At 38.0% G+C, this 19,744-nt stretch overlaps 1 protein-coding gene and 1 long non-coding RNA gene across 2 annotated transcripts in view; one reads left to right on the forward strand and one right to left on the reverse strand.

Moving 5' to 3' along the window:
• The window catches only part of PLCB1 (phospholipase C beta 1), a 697,918-nt gene that overhangs the window by 92,149 nt on the left and 586,025 nt on the right, over nucleotides 1–19,744 (forward strand). The gene's annotated exons all lie outside the window — the stretch shown is intronic.
• Nucleotides 8,801–19,744, reverse strand: part of LOC122215804 — an 88,569-nt gene continuing 77,625 nt past the window's right edge. Inside the window, exon 3 of the long non-coding RNA XR_006200537.1 lies at nucleotides 8,801–9,031. This is a non-coding gene — a long non-coding RNA (uncharacterized LOC122215804). The remainder of the gene's footprint in view (nucleotides 9,032–19,744) is intronic.

Consider the following 19,744-nt stretch of genomic DNA (forward strand, 5'->3'; position numbering starts at 1 on the left):
TGAGATCTAAAGGATCTCAATCAGTATTTGAAGGAAACATGTATACATTTCTTTACCACAAAATATAAGCTCTCTCTCCCACCCCAGGAGATGCCTGCCTCAGTGCTAGCACACTCTTGGCCTTGGGCAGCGGTTTTTAACTTCCTTTGTGACTCAACCACATGGTCAGTTAGATGGAGGGAGGGAATGACCACCAAGTCACCTGGGACCCTGCTAATCACAGAGTCTTGGAGCTTTGTGACAGGCTTTTATTCAGTTCCATCAAATATTTACCAAGTACCCACTCTGTTCTAGCCCCTGTGGATATAATTAAGAAGTTGTTCTGTGCTCCAAGCTGCTGGTCATCTAGTGGGAACGGAAGTGAAACAAAAACATGATTACAGTACAGTGGAGAATGAATATACAAAGTGATATGGTAACTCAGATAAGAGAATGATGATGAGAATAAATATACTTTTTTAAGGGTGTACTTTATGCCAGGCACCGCATGGGTCATTTGTTTATATAGTTTACACTTGTATTTAATGTCTCACAGAGGGTGCTTGGGTGGCTCAGTCAGCTAGGCGTCTGACCCTGGACTTTGGCTCAGGTCATGATCTCACAGTTGTGGGATCGAGCCCTGTGTTGGGCTCTCCATGTCAGGACGCTGCTTGGAGATTCTTTCCCTCCCTCTTTCTCTGCCGCTCCCCGTTTGCACTTTCTCTCTCTCTCTCTCTCTCTCTCTAAATAAAGAAATAAACTTAAAAAAATAATAAAGTCTCATAACCATTTGGTTAGGTGGACAAGTATCTCTAGTAGGAGAAACCCCTCCAGAAATTGATACCTGACTGAGTTTTTTCTTTGTTTTCTTTTTAACTTTCTACTGAAATATAAAATATGGTTAGAAAAGTACATAGCTCCTGAGTGTATACCTCAGTGATTTTTCACAACCTGAGCACATCCATGTAACTAGCCCTCTGATACTCAGATTAAGAAACAGGACTTTTTCAATGGAGTCCTAGAGTCCTCACTCCCCCAACCTTAGCTTTGTCCTCCTTTCGTGCTCCCTTCCAGGTGTTACTTCCCTTCCCCCCAAGAATAATCTCTTCATTTTTAATAGTATAGATTAGCTCTTTTGAGCTAATGGATTCTTTGCATATGGATTCTTTCTCTTACTGCAGTGTTGTAAGACTCATTTGTATTGTCACATGCAGTTGTCATTCTTGCTGCTATGTAATATTCCATTGTGTGAATGTACCAACATGTATTTATCCATTGTACTGTAATGGACATTTGGATAGTTTCCAGTTCGGAGCTATTATTAATGGTGTTGTTATGGATTTTCTAGTGCACATCTATGTTGCACCTGTGAAGGCATGTCTGCTGGGCATGTACCTCACAGTGAAATTGCTGAGTTATAAGCAGTCACGTGCTGGAATGCAGAGGGGAGAAAAGATGTGTACAATCAGCTCAATGAGCTGATGGGAGCCTGTTCAGCACGCTACTGGTTACAGGCAGTGGGTATAGCCATCTGTAATAGGTACTACCAAACAGCTTTCTAAAGTAGTTTGTTTTACCCTGTGCTGAGTTGTAAGGAGCAACTGAAAGTTATCCAGAATGTTGATAACAAGAAGAAAACAGCAGGAAAGGGAGTTCCAGAAATGTGCAGTGTATGATTGTCAAAATTGGTTGTTATTGGTTTAGCCATGTGAATGTATTTGAAACCCTGCCATGGGTTCGCCTTGCTTATTCTTGCCTGAAATTTCTCGCCACTAATGGAATGTAACACTTTACCCTTTTTGAACTTCTTCCTTTTCAATGCAGTCCCACTTTAAAGGTCAACTGTAAAATTTCCACATCCTATTAAATACTGTTCCTAGAACCGGATGTAATACTTCAAAATGCTCCTTCTCTTCAAAGACATACACTTACTTGTTTTCATGGGAAGATCTAGGGATCATGAAATTTTTTGTTTGAAAATCCAGATTTTGGGGGAGGCCTTAATTGTCTTTGCTTCCACTTTGTAAATCTGGCGACAATTGATAAATTGTTTTGGAGTAGAAGATTACTAGATTAAAAACAGTATTTTACTAAAAATAGATCTCTTGGCTGATTACCAGTGTCTCAAGAGACAATGTGAGTGAGTGTCTGTTTCTATTTACCACAATGCTAGTGTATCAACCAGAACATAATGCTGACTGGTCTAACCCTTTTTGTTTATGATATTATGCTTAGAATTAATTTTTACTTTTTGTTAGGATATACATTTAGGCATTTCAAAACCACATAGTGAGTGTGTCTGATGAGTTAGTGATTTCTAAGTCAGTCATTTTCCCTAAAAGGTAGCAATGGAGTGCCATTTTGCTCAGCCGAATGGATGTAACTCCTTTTTGAGTTAAGGGTTCGTTTATTAGACATTTCTTTTTTTTCTTTTCTTTTTTTTTTTTTTTGTTTATTTATTTATTTTGGGAGAGACAGAGACAGCATGAGTGGGAGAGGGGCAGAGAAAGAGGGACAGTCCCACGCCCCATTAGACATTCCTGAATATATATAGGCTTTATATGCAACTTTCTTGAAAAGTATTACCTAAGATAATTTTGTAGACTTTGTTTCAAACATGTAGAAATATATGTGGAATTTTGAGAAAATGAAAATATTACATGCCTTATTTCCTGTTAATTCATATAATGCATTCTATTTATAAACCATGCTATAGAATTATTTTACTGAATGAATAAGATTGAAAGTATCTACATAGATAGGGGCGCCTGGGTGGCTCAGTCAGTTAAGCATCCAAATCTTGATTTTGGCTCAGGTTAGGGGATCTCAGTGTTGGTGAGATTGAGCCCCGTGTCAGGCTTGTGGTTGACAGCACAGGACCTGCTAGGGATCATCTCTCCTCTCTCTCTGCCCCTCCTCTGCTTGCATGCGTGCAGACTCTCTCTCTCTCTCTCAAAATAAACGAAAAAAAACATTAAGAAAAAGAAAGTGTCTATAGATAAAATCTAACAGTATAATAAAAATACAATGTAATACAGTAGAAATTGATCCTGAAATGTAAGAATATTGAAATATTAGAGAACTTATATATATACTCCACTGCATGTGGAGGAAAACCACATGGCTATACTAATAAAGAGACAAAAGACATGATAAAATTCAACATCTATTCCTAGTAATTTTTAAAATATCTTAGGAATTAAGAATGGAAGTGTACTATCTCAAGCCGACACCAATATCATCATACGTGATAGTAACACTTTGCGGGCATTCCTATTACATTGAGAAAAAGCCAAGATTTTTTCATTGTTATTTGTATTAGTGAACAGTGTTCAATAGAATGAGGTAAGCACTATAAATATTAGAAAAAAAGAAGCCATTTTATAATTTACATATGACATGGTTGCTTACTTTAAAAACATGGGATCAACTAAAAAAAATCCTAATGAAGGGTTCAATAAGTAGAATATTTCCAAAATAAGTAATAATCCTAATGCAGGGTTCAATAAGTAGAGTATTTCCAAAATAAATTTATGAAGGGAGACATTTCCTTAGGTTTGATAATGAAAAGTTTGTAAAGATGACATTCAAGACAGCAACCCAAAATACAAAATACTTACATATTTTTAAAACCTGGTGAAGTATATATAATTCATATTTTCTGAAAAATCTGAAATGTTCTCAAGGGAATCAAAAAATAGTTTTAAATAAATACATATACTGTATTTCTAAATAGAATAATAACAGTTTGAAGATACTCATTATTCCCAAATTAAATTAATGCAAATGCAAAATTGGAAAGTTATTTTTAAATTTGGAAAATAACTCAAGTCAATCTGATGTGTTTTTTTTTGAAAAAACTAGTTGAGAAACACAAAGAGGGAATTTTGCCAATCAAATTTGAAAAAGAGTATAAAACAATTAATATAGCATTTTATTGACATGGAAATGGCACATCAGTAAAACAGAACAGAAGGTTCATAAACACTACCTAACTACTATTTTTAAAAAAAGTGAACATATGAAAAAGGTACTAAATTCGTTGGGAACGGTAGATTTTTCTAAAAGAGGCAGAATCTAAAAAAGGAAAGTAAAAATAAACTTGACAACATTATTAAAAAAATACTTCCACAAAAGATAATTCACACATTAAAAGACCAAATGTAAGGACAAAACAAAACAAAGCAAACTAGGAATAATTTTTGCAAACTAGGTGACATTAAAATTTTTTTTAACGTTTATTCACTTTTTGAGAGACTGAGACAGAGTGCGAGTAGGACAGGGGCAGAGAGAGGAGGAGACACAGAGTCTGAAGCAGGCTCCAGGCTCTGAGCTGTCAGCACAGAGCCCAATGTGGGGCTTGAACTCACAAACTGTGAGATCATGACCTGAGCCGAAGTCAGATGTTTAACCGACTGAGCCACCCAGGTGCCCCAACAAACAAAGCAGGTGACATTTAGAAGCTTTAAATCCTTATTCCATAACTAGAACATAAGAAAAACAGAAAAATGACCAAAGAATATGAAGGTACCATTAACTAAAACAAGTGAGCAAGCAAATAAACAAAACAAAGAAGGGAAAAAAAGAAATACAAGCACAAAAAAACATATAAGAAAATTATTAACTTCACTACTAACCAAAGAAATACAAATTAAAAAAAAAATTATTTTCACCCAGAAAGTTTCCTTTTTTCCAAAACTAAGAGATCCGGTGGTTGACAATGGTGGGGGTGAACACCACTCAACCTGTTTTGAAGAGAATTTAATTGTTTAGGTTTTTCTGGGTGGCTTTAGGCATATTTATCAAAAGCATAAAAGTTCTCAAGTCCTCTGATCCTACAGCTTCATGTTTAATGCATTATTCTAAAAAATTATCATACAAATGGGCAGAAATTATGAAGAAGTTCATCGTGATACTGATCAGCTGTCTGACAAATTGGACATTAAACTAACTATTCAACAGTAGGAAATCAGTTAAATAATTATGCTGTATGTTTATAATGGAATCCCATGCAGGCATTAAAAATGATGTTGCCAAATGAAATCATACATAAAAATGTTCATGTTCTGCTGTCAAGAAAAATATGCAGATGATGAAGGAAAATGAACAAAAATATTTGAAAAAGGGAAAGTGCCTAGAAGTATATGGATAAGCACCAAAATAACAGTGGTTTTCTCTGGCTGGTGGAATTATGAATGATTTCATTTTGCTTATTTGTACTTGCCTCACAGTTAGGATTTTTCTACAGTGACCATACATAACTTTCAAAATTCATTACAATAAAATCATATTATATTTTATTTTATTAGAGATTTGTTTTGGTTTTTAAAAACAGGAATCAGAAATTGAATGATCAGAATAATTTGTTAATTCAGAATTTGAAAGTGGAGTCTCTATTAACTGGTTTCTCTGTTACACTTAATTGGATAATCTAGATTTTTCATTAACTCCAAGGCAGACACAAACAGCATCCACAGCATAATCTAAGCACCAACTATGGAATTAATTAACTAACTAATTATGTAAATTGGATCCAGATTCAACATTCATACCTATGCAAAGAATGTCTTTTTCTTTACAAAACCAGTGAAGTACCAACTTTTAAAATTGATCCTTTTAACTTGTAAAACACCGTGTAATCTATCGAGGAAAGATTTAGAATATACAAGTTAAGGATGACCTTTGAAAGATAGACAGCTTTGAGTTCAGTACTGACCTCGGAAGCTGGCGGGTTGCCCAGGTGAAAATGTCTAGCAGGCCTTTGGGAATATGGAATTGACCCTTGAATCAGACGTATCAGTGGTGATGATACTGATGTGGGAGTCAGTTGCCAGAAGTGACAGTTGAAACAACTGAAAGCATGCATTCCCGGTGAGTTCAGAACCCCCTGTTTGCACAGCCTCAATCCAGGGAACGTGCTTCTTGTTCTATTCCTGGAGTTATGCAACTCACATAAATCACTCACATAAACTACATGAATAACAACATCCCTTCCATCCCTTCATCATGCAAGGTGGCACAAACCTAGATGAGATCTCTCAGCAGGGTAGAGGTAGAAAGAGTCACACTTACATGTGCCTGTGAGAAGCAATACAGGGGCTGTACAAGACTCAGGTTTACATGTAAACAGGAAAAGGAGGAAGTGAAAGTCAATGAACTGGTAAAAAGAGGAAGAATGATAGGGGGCAAAATTTCAGGGAATATATAACCCATGGTGTCGAATGTTCTAGACAGACCTAAGGCAGTGAGAACTGAGACAGGCTACTGGACCTAAAAGTTAAAGAAACCTGTATCTTGGAGATGGTGGAGTTAACTGAGTAAAGGAGAAGAAATCAAGGCATCTGGAAGCATAAGCCGGTGCCTGAGGAGGACTGGAAGATTCTGGGTTCAGAGTGTGGTATCATTGGTGGAAGGACTTTTATTTCTGTTTGGGGAAACCTGAGTGTGTGTTGCTGTGTAGAGCAAAAGGAATCAGGGAAAAGGAGGGGAATTGGAAAAGCAAGTGGAAGAAGGGATGGTTAATTAAACAGAGAGTCCTGAGGAAGGCAGGACAGGGTGGGATCGATATGCCACGACCAGGATTGGCCCTATAAAAGGGAACGAATGCCAATTTCTCAGGATGAGACTGAGGTGGACAAGGAACTAACTCCTTCCAGAAGAGAAATGAATAATATTTTCAAATTCAACTTAAAATCTTGTTGGAATGTGAAATAAAGGGACAGACCCCAAGTCATTAAAAGCCCTCTCATGAGCTTTCATAGTCATTAATTATCCTGTGTAGATACAGAAATTATTTGAAGTCATCTTATTCGAGTAGCAGTACTAATAATATGCTTTAAGTAAAGTCACCATCAGATGTAAGGAATAGGGTACCATCTTAACAATTTTGGTCAATAGGCTAGTGATTGCTTTGGATAAATTGGAGATAGTGCCAAATGCAGTCGGCAAAAGTATAAGGTTTTGCCTCCACTAACTTGTATTTAGTTTTACCAAATAGTGCTTCCTTGTTTTCTATAACTGCGTTTCCTCTTCTTAATACTTGGGGGAAAAATATAAAGGTGTCCAGGCATACCTGGAGTTAGCTCTTGGGAAAAGAATATTGAATGGGATACTGGTGGGGTTGCTGGTTAACCATTTAGAAAGATATGATGCCTTATAGCAGATCCTTTTTATTAAACACATAGCATTTTATTCTATGCCTTAGAATTTTGTGATAGAATTGGTGACAACACTATGCTTTGAGCTCTTTCAGTTCAAAAGAGCCCCAGAACTGTAGCCACTGATCCTCTGTAAAACGGGTTCATTATTGATTCTTACTTGGAGACTGTGTTAAATATCTTGTCGACAGCTCTAAATATTTGGCTACAAATCTATAAAGCCATTTCCCATTTATGTTACTTCCTTTTGAGATGATAGGTAATTCCCAACGATTTGCTTATAAAACAGGTATGGCTTTACAAAATCATAGACTAAGGGATATTTGGTAGACTAAAGGATACTAGTTACATTTACATATGTTAATATATATCATATAAGTTAAGATTTCTAAATAATAAATTATCCATAATTTTCCAATATAAATAGAACTAGGAAAGGACTAAGATTATGACTCTGATTTTTAAAACATTAATTGCAATTGCAGATGTAATCTGTGAATACCTCCTTAGTTCTTTGTGAAAAACTGAAAACCGTACAAATGAAATCAGTGTCCCCTTTGACACTTTTTGTTCTCCCAAATGAGTACACAGGTTAACTGTTTTATCAGTTTTCTGTGCAATCTTCCAAATTTTTCGTGAACATTGACATACAAATATATGTATCTGCAGAAAATATGCAATGTTGTTTAGTGTATTTTCTATAAATAGCACTGCATTTTATGTAATTTGCTTTTTATCTTTAATGATACATGTTAGAGACCTTTGCATACTACTAGACATTAATTTACTCCATACATTGTATCTAGCTAATGCAGAATATTTCATCCTACGGATGTCCCATCGTTTGTTTCATGTCATTCCCTTTGGATGGACATTTGGTTTGTTTCAAAAATTTTCCTGTTGCTTCTAAATGCATATACTTCCTTGTGCTGGTTTTCTTCAAGATACACAGAGAAGGGAAATGCTGGATCAGAATGTGTATGCATTTTACATTTTAATAAGCATTGCCAAAGTACCCTCCAAAGTGATTGTATTAAGGTACTACTTTTCTTTCCCACCAGCAACCTTTCAATTTAAGGAAAGAGGAAAATGGGACACAGAGATTATATAGCTTGCCAAATACCATAATAATCTAAGGAATGGAAATCAGGTATTCTGATATATTTCTAATGCCTACACCAAATTTTCTCCAAATTTATAGAAGAAGAGAAAAAATATATGAGACTAACCACCTTGAAACTTTGCCTTGTATTTTTTCTATCCTTCAGCAACTTTGCAAAACCAGTTCTGAGGGTCGTTTAAATCCACGAGTTGAAGAATAACAGAAGTATACTTGTCAATTTAGGGGTTATGGGAAATGATTATAAACACAGATTCTTTACTTGTCTGTTTTAAGTTATTTTTCCAGGTTGTGTGATCTTGTACTCTTACATCTGCTAAAATTTTCATGGTTCAAGTGTTTCCTAATGTAATTGAAATTCTCCTGGCTTAGAAATTTCATTTTCATCAACTTATCAACAGAAGCATCTTTATTTCTTTCCTTGATGTGTTTCCAAATGTAAGAAAATATGCAGATAAATTGATGAAAAAAATACAAGTAATATACTTGAAAAATTGAGTCTTTATTTTCTAGAAAAAATAATTTTAATTGAGTTTGGGTTCACTCTCCCAGGGTCCTTCCATATCCTGAGGTCAGGTTGGGTCATAAACATGTGGTGATCCAGGCTGAGCATTCAGTTAACTTCATTTGGGTTCTGTTTGCCCCTTGAACTGGAAGAACACATCTCTTGAACTCTCCCATATTTGCGGATGATTGGGCCTACATCATTGTAGTTCTGGATAACTGATTATACCTTTGTAGCCAGCTAGTATCAGCTTGATATTGAAGAAAATTTCTGTAAGAATAAAAACATGCAGTAATGAATGAATACAAGAAATGAATGAAAATTCTGTAAAAAATAAAAAAAAAATACAAGAATTCAATGAAATATTCAGTGGGCACTGAGTAGAGGGTGGAAACTGGGCTAGGCATTTTCATGTATGCTATCTAGTATAGCATCACAAGAAACTTATACCCTAAATTATATTTTACTCAATTTCCCTATCAGGAAATGGAGGCTGAGAGAGGGGAGGGTTGCATAGCAAGTAAAGAGTGAAGTTTCCAAGCCTCTTTCTTTCCACCACCCTGCCTCCCATCTTTGCATAAATCAATGAAAGCTGGAGCAAGAGAGCCTCTTGGAAGAAGCAGAGCCTGAGTTAACTCCAAAAATGTGGCCAAGAGTAAGACGAAGAAGGAAGGAGATAGTGTTTAAGGAAGGGAAGAGAATCTGTACAAGAGAGGCATGGTGCTCAAATACAGTTTATTCAGATTTATCTACAAGGAACAGAGCCCTGTCCAGCTAGCTTTAGAAGGTGTAATTTTGGAGGATAAAGGACTTTGGCAAGAAAGTCACTGGGGCCTCATGAAAAACAGCAGCCAGAAATTAGGAGTCAGGAGCTCAGATGACTCTCCATGTGTCTCTAGAGAACTTAGTGTCTCTTTCCTAGTTCTTTTGATTTTACTGCTGCATACATTTTGGTTTGTCTGCAGAATCGTTTGTTTTCTTTGCCCAGTGTGTGGCCACCTCACTATGGCAGAGATGCACTAGTATCACTGAACCTCAATGCAAGATTCAAAGGGCCAGATGTCCATCCCTGGTCCAATCAGCTGTGATGAGGGGAATGACTTTGAGTGCTCATTCACCTTTGCCTGGGAGCAGGGGTTTTGATTGTGTGGCATAGGCAGCTTCTCTAAGAAGGAAATGATTGGCATTTGAATCACAAGGAGCAAGTAGGCAGTCCATATGGTCAGACTAACTATGGAGTATATTGAGGGCCCTGTGGAAACACATCCACTTGATTCTCTTATTGAGAGCGGAAGGGTTGCAAGATGAAGGTGTTCATGTGAGGCAAGTTGAAAGGGTGGTGAGACTGAGGCACGGAGGTGAGCTAAGGCATAGTAGCATAGGGCAAAATGACTAGACTTTGAGATTCTGGCGAGAAATGGTGATTTGAGAGGAGACAGGAGATACTTGGAAAGAAGGACAAGCAGCATTCATTAACTGGTTATAAAGAAAGGGGAGCTTGTAGCCTCAGGGATAAGGATGAAATTGTGTGCCTTTGGGAGATAAAGAACGGAGAGGGAGAAGGAATCTGATTGTGAGGAGAGAGGATGTATCTGTTAGGGGAAATGTCTCAGATTCCACCATGGTAAGTCAATACCAGCCATAAGGCTACAGGTGAGGTGTGCAAAGTGTGTTAAATAAGACATGAAGACGTGTTAGCTTGAAGTTAGAGAAATGAGATGGGGGATGGGCTTTGGAGGAAAATGAGGGAGTCAATGGCTGATCATCTTCCATCCAAATTTACATCATTGTGGCACATGCCATCTCTGAGTTTGTGATGGGATTTTAATGAACTTCCAGATGGGTAAGTCAAGTCATGAAGTGGTGGTTCAAGACTGAAACACCTGAAAAAAATCCTGACTTAATAATGTGATAGAAGATCCTAGAAGCTAGTCCAGTGTTTACTGTGGATAAAACTAACCTACTCTAGAGCCCATGCTTGGCTCATGGCCAGCGATTCCCAAAGTGTGCCTTAGACCACAAAGGCAAACAAGAAAAGGTTAAATTTTCAATCACAGGGTAAATATTTCTTCCTCTTGTTCTAATGGGATCTAGCCATTCCCAAATGCAGACAACACTGGTCTGAAAGAATGGTTGTGTTTTGGCCAAGCCACGAACTCCGTTTTGAGACTCTGCCAGTTCCTGGTGGAAGCCAGGAAATATATTTTTAGACCTCTATAACTCGGGCTAAGGGAACTATGTACTGCCTAATGGTTGTCATCCAGGGGATATAAATAGAACCTTTAAGGAGACAAGCCATATGCTTTGTAGTGGTTACTTAATTTAACTTCAGATCTGATTTACAATCACTTTAATTCCTAAAAACCGCTCTATTTTATTCATTAACAATATGCATTGCCCGTAAGAATGCTTTGTAACTTGGCTGTGGAATCAAAAACCAAGAAAATTTTCCTCCTTGTAACCTGTAATAAGGTCAACTACTAAAAGCTTATAATAATTGTTTTTAGCTGTTCTCTTAGAATTGAAAGCAAATGTTATCTCATACCCAAAATGTAGTGTATTGTTAATAATGTATTTGTATACTATAATTTCAGTTTCCTCATTATTTTTATATATCACCTCAAAATTAAATGTGGCAAATGCTATAGTTTTCTAATCTTTGAAGAATTAAAAGACCTGGTTTTGACTAATTAGGACCAGATTCATGCTGCTTTGTATCAGAGAATTTTTATGGTAAAAATTAATGTAGCAAACATAATGGTAAATACTTTAAACTGTGCTGCACGCTCATCAGAATGAGGAAAATTGTGAAGACTGACAATTTAAAGCTTTGGCAAAGATGTACATAACTGGAGCTCTCATGTATTGCTGGTGGGAGTGCAAATTGGTTGCTACCACTTTGGAAAACTGTTTATTAGTATTTATTAAAGCAATGCACATGTCTACTGTATGAGCTTAAAAGAAATGAGCATATATGTTCTTCAGAAGATATTCAGAAGAATGTTCAGGACATTTTATTTGTAATCGCCTCAAACTGCAGAAAATCCAATGGTCTATCAACAAGAGGACAGATTGTAAACACGTTGTAAGAATGAACTATTTATACATGCTATAATATGGGTGAAATCTCATAAATGTCATGTTGAAGGAAAGAAGCCATACAGAAAAGATAGATGTGATTCCTCTTGTATGAAGTTCAAGAAAAGGCAAAACTAATCGATGGTGATAGAGGTCAGAGTAGTAAGCCACTTTCCTCCTGGGGAGGGTAATGCTGGAAAGTGGCACCTGAGAATTTTGGGGTCCTATAGAAATGTTCTAGATTTTAGTCTAAGTTGGGCTTCCATGGATGTAAACATTCATTCATTCACTCAACTGTGCACTTGAGGTTAGTGTACTTAACCATGTGTTTGTTATACTTCAGTAAATGTATGAATATGCATTTCATGACACAAAATGATTCACAACAAATTACTGTCTTCTTTCTGATTCCTCAGGGAAGGGAGAGGTTAACTGTAGTGCAGAAAGTTGATCCTGGGCCAAACTGGGGAGGAGATGAGGCAATTTAAGTATTGAGAGAAATACAAAGGGGCTTTAACTTGTATTTATTGCAAAGAGGTAAATTTGTTTTACTGTGAAGGTAGTAAAATCACGTGGTTTAGCAGAGGTCTGGTTTTTTTTTTTTGGCTTGTAAAACAAGTAATATTTTTATCTTTTATACCACATTAAATCAGTTGAGCTGAAAAAAAATTCTATTTTAAGTATTTTTTAATCCTTAAAAAATTTTATATCTATATAACCATTCCTGTAAATAGGTCATAGGAATGCTTCTGTTTTTTTTAAATCTTTAATGTTTATTTATTTTGAGAGAGAGAGAGAGAGAGAACAAGCAGGAGAGGGGAAGACAGAACGGAAGACACAGAATCTGAAGCAGGCTCCAGGCTCCCATCTGTGAGCACAGAGCCCGATGCAGGTCTTGAACCCACAAACTGTGAGATCATGACCTGAGTCTAAGTTGGACTTTCAACCAACTGAGCCACCCAGGCACCCCTGGGTTTTTTTAGGGCAGATTTTTGGGGGTGATGTTTTTTCTGTTTCTTCTACCCATTTTGCTTCCCGTATTATTGACAACCTATTGTGTGCCCTACATAATTTTCTTTAAGCTCACATAATAAAGCATAATTATTATATATACATGGAGAGATATGTGTATGGATACACACACACACACCCACACACACACACACACACATACACATACACATCCATAGATAAGTGCAAGTTTCTTTGTGCTACAAAAATGGTATATCATAGGGGCACCTGGGTGGCTCAGTTGGTTACGCATCCGACTTTGGCTCAGGTCATGATCTCACTGCTTGTGAGTTCAAGCCCTGCATTGGGCTCTGTGCTGACAGCTCAGAGCCTGGAGCCTGCTTCAGATTCTGTGTCTCCCTTTCTCTGTTCCTTCCCCACTCACGCTGTCTGCCTGTCTCTCTCTCAAAAATAAACACTAAAAAAATGGTATATCATACATACTTCTCTGCATTTTATTTTTATCCTCCCAACAAAATTCCATGGAAATCCCTGCAAGTCAATTTTTATGTCATGGGGGCCTAATAGTGGTTTGGATATACCAATTGGATATATGTGATTTAATAATTTTGGATATACTGTGATTTCTTCAGTTACCCTTTGTGTGTGAGTTTTGACTGGGCATGGTCTTTTAGTGACCTTCAGGGAGAGTTTTAGACTAGGAAACAGCAACCAGAGTTATGCCACTTAAATTATCTGAGCCCATGTTTTTTCATCCATCAAAGCAGGATAAATATATATCTTTCTCTGCATTACAGGCAAGTGCTAAGAATCAAAAAGAAGGTGTTCAGAACATTTTTATTTGCAATCACCCCAAACTGCAGAAAATCCAATTGTCTATCAACAAGAGGACAGATTGTAAACACGTTGTAAGAATGGACTATTTATACATACTACAATATGGATGAAATCTCAGAAATATCATGGTGAAGGAAAGAAGCCATACACAAAAGATAGATGTGATTCCTCTCCTTTGAAGATCAAGAAAAGGCAAAACTAATCGATGGTGATAGAGGTTAGAGTAGCAAGCCTGATGGGGAGAGCTTTGCCATTGTTAACTGTCACAGTTTTACTGCATGGGAAGCATTGTTCCAAGAACTTTTGGCATATTCATTTAATCTGCACCAAATGAGGTACTATGTATTATTTTTCCCCCATTTTTTAGTTGAGAAAAACTGAGATAGCTTACACAAGGTCAGCAGGAGATCCCAGATTCAAATCCTGCATATCTCACTTGACAGCCTGTGATTTTATCTTTCATGCACCATCGCCTCTCAAATATGTTCCCTGGTCATTTTATTTTATACATGATTAGCGTGGATAATATAACATATAATAAGAAAATTATGTAATTTCATTGTAAATCATGAACAATATTAAAATTTAAAACCAAAAGAAAGGATTATATCAGATAGCTATTTCTGTGTAAGAAACCATCCCAAGTCATGGTTTAAGACAATAGCCATGTATTTAGGTCATGATTCTGTGAGTCAGCAATCTGGGCTGGGCTCAGCTAGGTAGTTCTTCCGGTTTTATCTGGGCTCACTCAGGCATCTGTGGTTAGCTGCCGAGTCAGTTGGTAAGGCTGCTCTGGAGATCTGCTGACTTTAAATTAGGATAATGGGGGCGATTAGACCATGAGACTCTCATCTTCCATCTGGCTTTGCAAGCTCATGCAAATAGCAGTGGTTTGGTTTCTAGAGGGAGAGTGGAAACATGAGAATTCTGGAGGCCTGCACTTAGAACCGGCACATCATGGCTTCTACCACATTCTCGAAGTCAACACAAGTCACAAGGCTAACCCAGATTCAGCCACTTTCTGGGAATTGCTGCCAAGAAACATGGCAGAGAGGCATATATATAGGGTAATGAATAATTGCAGCTATCCCATTCAGTGTGGGAACAAAAAGAAAACAATTCCTACTAGTTTAATTCATCCCACAGAGCTCTGACACCGATTTCTTATTAGTACCGTGTGTGTGTTAGTGTGTGTTGATTTCTTCTGAGATATCTTTTATACATCTATCCTTTAGTCTGCCAACAGCTTGTAGTTTTGGGGGATATATTTCTTTCTGAAATAGTGGTCCACTTGCTCTGAATATTTAAGCTGAACCACATCTCCCCATGCTTTAGAGCTATTCTCATGTTCTTGAAGTACTCCTGCACTGACTGATTTTAATCTCTATTTCTCCGGCAGCCAGAGAACATGACATTGTGTTGTGGCTTTTCAAGGGAACGGGAGTGTTTGGCTACATAATCAATGTATCAAAACCCAGTTCTCTAACTCAGTTGGCTGTTAATGTGTGTAAGATGTACACTTCCTGAAGAGCATGCTAAGTTTTCTTTCCAAGAGGGGTACCCTTCCTACCCTTCGGCATCCTACCCCTTCATACGTCAATTCTCAGCATCCTTGCTCCATTGTGCTAAAGAACGACACCCATTTAGTAAGTGAGTCTGCTGAGGCACAGGAAAGTATCATGTTTCATATAGGTTCCTGGACTAAGATATGAGAGTTTCTCATTTCTTGGCCCTCAGCCCTATACATCATCTAATTTGATTTTCAGGTTGTTTCAGGTTTTTCTAGGAACCATCTCTTAATTTTTTTGAAGACTTAAAGTGATATATTCATTAACTCATCGTTTCAACATAACATTCCTTCTAGGAGGCCTGGCTACGGAGAAGTCGTGGTGTCTTTGCATAAGAAGCCATTGGAAACCATGTTAATAGGTGTTTAGTGCATGTTCCTTTTTTGTATGTAGTCACATGGCACAGTAAATCAAAGCATGGATTCAGGAACTGGCCAGACTGGGATTCATATTACACATCCATCATTTATAGGATGCGTGACCTCAGGCAATTCAATACAACACCCACATATGCGTGTGCACACGCACGTGCATACACACACACACACACACACACACACACACACACACACACACATAGCAGGCTGGCATATTGTAGTAAATGCTCAATAAAAAATCATTAGTATTACTCTTGGAAACAAGAAAAACAAGAGGGCAGAGCGGGAAAATGAACTTCTTAGATCAGAAGTGGCACTATAGGACAGAAGATCACTTGTGTGGGCTTCCTGGGGTTTTTCAACCTTAGCTCTTAAATTCTTGTAAAGTGTCCAGATGATACCTGCATTACCCTTGGGTAAGATCCCATGAGATAATATATGTGACGTGCCTCTTGCAAGGTCTGGAAAAAGTCAACACTGTAAATACTAGCTTTTTTCTTCTTGCCTTCCCTCTCCTCCTGGTGACTGAACAGTTCTTACACCAGCCCTCTGTCTTAGTCTGGATTCCCCAGAAGCAGACCCTGAGAAGTGGGTTGTGTTCAGATGAGTTTTTGGGAAGGGTCCCAGGAGGGAATGACCAGGGAGTGGTGGGAGCGGGTAAGGGATGGGGAAGAAGCCAAATAAAGACTCCATGTCAGAGGAGACCCAACCTCTGAATGATCCATAGGGGTGCTCTAGGGCATAACCCTACCTCAGAATACATCCTGCCTTGACTCAAGGGAGCTTTCCTTTCATAATCTTGCACCTGTCTGTCATTGGCTATGGGCTGCCCTGGTAACTTCCCAGGCACTTCCAGCTCTTCATGCTGATACAGCAGCTTCAGGAGACCAAGGAAACCCCTCAAAGAAGGCTGCAGGTATAAGCTCTTGAGAATAAAGCATGTAGAAGTGAGCGGTGGATACATGGAACTGATAAAAGGGTTGGAGGTGGCAGATCTGGGTAGGTTAGAATAGTATCTTTTTTTTCTCCCTTATTAAAAAATAAGGGGGGGGGAGAGAGAGAGAGCAGGGAAACATCAGAGAGAGGGGGAAAGATAATCCCAAGCAGGTCCCATGCTGTCAGCACAGAGCCTGATGCAAGGCTTGATCTCACAAACTGTGAGATCATGACCTGAGCCAAAATCAAGAGTTGGATGCTTACTGACTGAGCTACCCAGATGCCCCAAGAACAGTATCTTTTGCACCCTCTCAGAGTTTATAGGGATCAGATAAGCAAATCTCTTGTTAAATGGTGACCTTCTTGGTGGAAAGGAAAGGCTAGCACTTAGGTCAAAGTCATGCACTATGTTTGTGAGCAGCTATTAAAGCAGTATCCACGGACAGAAACAAGTCTGTCTGTGAAGATCAGACACGCAGGAAATCTGTGTCAAGCTTCGGTCCTTCCAGTTAATCTTCCGCTAGAGATGAGGTGAATGTGGCTATGGGCATTTGATTAGAGCATTAGGGATGAATGAGGACCATGTTCAAGAATCAGCTTTACTGTTATCCCCTGTAGAAGGAAACAACTGGTGATTAATTTAGAAGGACTATTCCTTCTAAAAGAATGGTTAAACAGTGATTTACTTCTCAAAGGGGGTAGTCTTTTTGTTTTAATGACAGCTTACAGGGATAAGCAGCTTAGGGGGGAAAGGCAAAGAGGGTTTTAGGTAATTTTCAGAATTCAGAAGGAATTTTGAAATTCCTCTTTTGAGAAATATTAGAGTTGCCTGGGTATTTGCCAAAATCAAAATGAGATATTCTGGTGGCATAAATCTTCAGTTACAGTCTTTTAGTTAAGGAAATGTAATATGGAAAAAAATGTGAGGGTTGGACTTAAATAGGAAATAGTTATTAGAAATAGCAAATTTCCAAAAAGCTATTCATGGTCTTTGACATACTAAACAGGGTACTTATATTTGTGAAAAAGTGTACTACTTTAAGATGTAATTATTTCTAATGTTCCTCATTTTGGGGTCTCATGAGAAATTAGAAATTACTGATAAGAAATTTTTAGTATTTTTGAGGTAAGTTGGTAAAACGCTTTATCTGTGATGCATCGCTTTTCATCCTTCTTACATTCCTGTCTGGGCTAAGGACCTGTCCATCCGTGGAAGCAATTGGAAAGAAAATTTTGCCTGAAGCTGCATGAGAGTTGGAACCAGAATCATAACTGGTGAATGGTGGCAAGATTCCAAAATTATTTATGGAGGCTATTGAAAGGATATGGCATCTTTTAACCTATTTTGACGGACAGAAAGTATCATAAGTGGAGAGCGTGGTTTTCCCCTTGCTGTGTGCCTCTCTGTGTCACATCCACTCTGAAATCTGTGCCTTCACTGAAGCCATGCTTCATGCATGTCAGCCTGAAGTGGCAGAGATGAGACATTCTGTCTGTGGATGTGACTCTATTCAGTCCCGTAACCAGAAGGCCTTGAGCTGCAATTTGTTTCTTTTGATTACAGGTAGGTTGCTGTCTGCACCACCTCTCTCATGTGACTGTTTGAGCGTATTAACTATGCCTTCCCCTAATTATTACTTCCAGCATTACCCATGTGAAATTTATGACCATCAGGACCGGGGATTAGAAGGCTGAGGAATTGAGGCTTAAATCTGCGCCAGAGATTTGCTGTCATTGTTTTAGGTGCAAAGTATTAACAGGCAAGCCAAGTCACTTCAGTGTCTGGCTTAGTACATTTAGTGTAGAATTATCTGAGAATGAGTGCATTTTCTCCAACACAGCTGGAAAATCAAACATGCAAGGAGTTGTTGAAAACTGGGATTTAGGCTTAAGCCTATCATTCCGTATCTGATGGGCATCCCCCTGTATCTGTCTGTGAACTTCTGATGCCTAGGATGTGAGATGCAGGCTTAGAAGGATGCTTTCCAGGGGTCTGTCAAAGGTAGTCTTACTCCTTTCATGTTCCCCATTTAATGGTTTGCAGTTTTTCATTAGTTGATTAAAGAGAAAACCATGGACTAATCATGTAGCATAGATTGCCACTATAAATACCTCATCTTCTATGTTACAATATCTCATTTATTTTTCTTTATTATTTGTGATCTGTTGGTTTTGTGCCCTTGTGCTTCAAATGAATTTGCATCTGTAAGGTACTTGGTAATTAGATACTCATCATCATATCTTTTGTCATCTTTGAATGCCCTTTATAACTTTTAAAAAAAAATCCCTTAATGTACAGCCTAATCAAAGTAGGAAAAACTACCAATAACCTATATTTACAGAAGTTCCATCTTAAACTTTTAGTGAATTGATGCATTTCATTTTTTTATTTCTGTCTGTCGGTCAACAGATACCTATTGACCCCAACAGTATGCCAAGGTCCTTGCTGGCTGCTGGTCAGAGAGGCAAGGGCACTGATGTATTTCATCTTACTCTGATGCTGTCAGTTCACAGATATTTATTGAGCCTGAATGATATGTCAAGGATTTTGCTAGCTGATGGGATTCAGAGTTGGAAAGACGTAGTTCCTTCTTGTATTTACAGAATTTATATAAGAGATACAAACAAAAGCAATGTAGTAGAGATAAGGTGCATACTCTGATGAAGGGCTAGGCTGGGAAAGTAAGGAAGGTGGCCTTGAAGTTGAGGCTCAGTGGATACAAGGGGTTTGCCTGGTGGATAGGAGCTTGGAGAAGCATTCAAGATAGGGAAACAATACGATCAAAGGCCCAAAGGCTTGCCAAACTCCAGGATCTACCAGTGATTCTGCGTTATTGGAAACACAAAGCAGGGACTGGCTGCAGCTCCTTGGTGGAGGTGACATCAGAAAGAGCTGTATATGCTGTTCAAAGGGGGTCATATCTTACTTGAGTTGTTAGAAGGGCATGTACCCTTCATGGAGTCATCTGTTATGGCTAAGAGAAGAGGAAAGAGAATTTTCTAACCACACAGATTATATACTTGTGAGACTAAAAGCCAGATTTTTCTCACCCCTAGGAATTTCAGAGTTGGAACAGACTTTATGATGAGGAAGTTTGAGGTGATGTGATTTTCTTGTTGCAGCAAAGATGATTGGAATTGAGAATGTCCACAAATGAAAGACTTTTATTGCCCTAGACTTAGGAATGTAGTTGTGAATATTTTCTCACTGGTAG

Source organism: Panthera leo, chromosome A3 (genome assembly GCF_018350215.1).
Source record: "Panthera leo isolate Ple1 chromosome A3, P.leo_Ple1_pat1.1, whole genome shotgun sequence".
In the NCBI taxonomy this organism is placed as follows: Eukaryota; Metazoa; Chordata; class Mammalia; order Carnivora; family Felidae; genus Panthera; species Panthera leo.